This window comes from Arachis ipaensis, chromosome B07 (genome assembly GCF_000816755.2).
Source record: "Arachis ipaensis cultivar K30076 chromosome B07, Araip1.1, whole genome shotgun sequence".
Lineage (NCBI taxonomy): Eukaryota > Viridiplantae > Streptophyta > Magnoliopsida > Fabales > Fabaceae > Arachis > Arachis ipaensis.
The window spans coordinates 41,668,548-41,671,991 of NC_029791.2; positions in this window are offsets into that span (position 1 = coordinate 41,668,548).

Consider the following 3,444-nt stretch of genomic DNA (forward strand, 5'->3'; position numbering starts at 1 on the left):
TCCAGAAAATCCATTCCGAGTGTAGGGAGGTCAGAATCCAACAGCATCAGCAGTCCTTTTTCAGCCTGAATCAGATTTCTGCTCAGCTCCCTCAATTTCAGCCAGAAAATACCTAAAATTACAGAAAAACAGACAAACTCATAGTAAAGTCCAGAAATATGAATTTTTCCTAGAAACTACTGAAAATAAACTAAAAACTAACTAAAACACACTAAAAACTATATGAAATTAACCCCAAAAAGTGTATAAAATATCCGCTCATCAGCCTTCCTGTTCTCTCTTGAGGGAAAGGCAAGAGAGTGGTTCTACACTCAACCTGAAGCAATCGTTACCAATTGGGATCTACTCAGAAGGGAGTTCCTGGAAAAATACTTCCCAGCTGAAGTTATAGATAGACTGAGGAAAGAAATTTCCTACATTATCCAAGGTGAGTCAGAGACTCTATATGAATATTGGGAACGCTTCAGGAATCTCCTAGACTCATGCCCCCACCACAAGATTGACCAGTTGGTGTTAATCAGCTACTCCACACAAGGCATGAAGCCTCAAGATAAGAATACATTAGATTCTGCAAGTAATGGTTCTCTGAAGAAGTATAAGATGGTGACAGAAGCGTGGCAACTGATCACCGATCTAGGTGAGTCTACCCAGAATGTCAGGCACAGGAACAACCATCCCAAGGCTATTACGGAGGTTTCCTCTAGTAGTGAGACTGCTGCTCTCACACAGACTCTGGGAGAGATGACCAACATACTGAAGCAGCTACAGCTGAATCAACAATAACATCAGCCTCCCCCACCACAACAAAGTCAACAATTGGTTCCTCAGAGAGTGTGCAGAATATGTGCCTGTTATACTCATTACATTGATGAGTGCCCGCAGCTCCAACAAGAAGATAACACCTTGGCAGCTACTCATAACTTCTATGACCGCCCAAATCAAGGATACTATCAACAAGGCAGCAATTATAACGAAGGTGAAAGCTACAATCAAGGTTGGCAAGATAACTCTAACCAAGGCTGGAGAGATAATTCCAACCAAGGATGGAGGGACAACTACAATAGAAGAGGCAGAGACAATAGTGGGAATCAGAGGTGGAACAACAACAATAACAGACAGTACAACCCTCCTTACCAACAGCAAAATCAAAACCAGCCTTACAGAGCACCTCACCAAAGGCAATCCCAAGCCCCTCAGAACAACCAACAGCAGGCCCCTCAGATTACTTACCCCCTTCTTCTACCAATGATGAGATGCTTCACTCTATTGCACAAGGACAGAAAGACCTTCAGAATACACTTACCTCTAACATCAATGGTCTTACCTCCACTTTACAAGCTTTCATTTCTCGGCTGGAACCACTGGTGCACGAAATTGTGATCATCAATGGCGCCAACATCATGGTACGCACAATTGTAATCTCAACTCTTTGTCACAACTCCGCACAACTAACCAGCAAGTGCATTGGGTCGTCCAAGTAATAAACCTTAAGTGAGTAAGGGTCGATCCCACGGAGATTATCGGCTTGAAGCAAGATATGGTCATCTTGTAAATCTCAGTCAGGCGGATTCAAATGGTTATGGAGAATTGATAATTAAAATATGAATAAAACATAAAATAGGATAGAGATACTTATGTAATTCATTGGTGAGAATTTCAGATAAGCGTATGAAGATGCTTTGTTCCTTCTGAACCTTTGCTTTCCTATTGCCTTCTTCCAATCATTCATACTCCTTTTCATGGCAAGCTTTATGTTGGGCATCACCGTTGTCAATGGCTACTTCCCGTTCTCTCAGTGAAAATGGTCCAAATGTGCTGTCACCGCACAGCTAATCAGCTGTTGGTTCTCGATCATGTTAGAATAGGATCCATTGATCCTTTTGCGTCTGTCACTACGCCCAACACTCGCGAGTTTGAAGTTCGTCACAGTCATCCCTTCCCAGATCCTACTCGGAATACCACAGACAAGGTTTAGACTTTCCGGATCTCAGGAATGGCCGCCAATAATTCTAGCCTATACCACGAAGGTTCTAATCTTAGATTAGAAACCCAAGAGATACACATTCAAGCTTGTTTGCATGTAGAACGGAAGTGGTTGTCAGGCACGCGTTCATAGGTGAGAATGGTGATGAGTGTCACGGATCATCACATTCATCATGTTGAAGAACGAATGGATATCTTAGAACAGAAATAGGCTTGAGTTGAATAGAAAAACAATAGTACTTTGCATTAATTCATGAGGAACAGCAGAGCTCCATACCTTAATCTATGGTGTGTAGAAACTCCACCGTTGAAAATACAAAAGTGATAATGGTGATCATTGGCTTCGGCCCCAGAGAGGGAACCAGAAGAACCAGGATCAAAAGTATGATCAAGTGTGTAAAATACAATAGCAAAAGGTCATATTTGTAGAAATCTAGTAACCTAGGGTTTACAGAAATGAGTAAATGATGCAGAATCCACTTCAGGGCCCACTTGGTGTGTGCTTGGGCTGAGCGTTGAAGCTTTCATGTGTAGAGGCTTTTCCTGGAGTTAAACGCTAGCTTTTGTGCCAGTTTGGGCGTTTAACTCCAGCTTTTATGCCAGTTCTGGCGTTTTGACGCCAGAATTTCTATGCTGACTTGGAACGCCAGTTTGGGCCATCAAATCTCGGGCAAAGTATGGACTATTATATATTGCTGGAAAGCTCAGGATGTCTAATTTCCAACGCAATTAAGAGCGCACCAATTGGGCTTCTGTAGCTCCAGAAAATTTACCTTGAGTGCAGGGAGGTCAGAATCCAACAGCATCTGCAGTCCTTTTTCAGCCTCTGAATCAGATTTTTGCTCAGGTCCCTCAATTTTAGCCAGAAAATACCTGAAATCACAGAAAAATACACAAACTCATAGTAAAGTCCATAAATGTAATTTTTATTTAAAAACTAATAAAAACATAATAAAAACTAACTAAAATATACTAAAACATACTAAAAACAATGCCAAAAAGCGTATAAATTATCCGCTCATCACAACACTAAACTTAAATTGTTGCTTGTCCTCGAGCAACTGAAAATCAAATAGGATAAAAAGAAGAGAATATACTATAAATTCCAAAATATCAATGAAACTTAGCTCCAATTAGATGAGCGGGACTAGTAGCTTTTTGCCTCTGAACAGTTTTGGCATCCCACTTTATCCCTTGAAGTTCAGAATGATTGGCATCTATAGGAACTCAAAATTCAGATAGTGTTATTGATTCTCCTAGTTCAGTATGTTGATTCTTGAACACAGCTACTTTATGAGTCTTGGCCGTGACCCTAAGCATTTTGTTTTCCAGTATTACCACCGGATACATAAATGCCACAGACACATAACTGGGTGAACCTTTTCAGATTGTGACTCAGCTTTGCAAAAGTCCCCAATTAGAGGTGTCCAGAGTTCTTAAGCACACTCTTTTTGCTTTGGA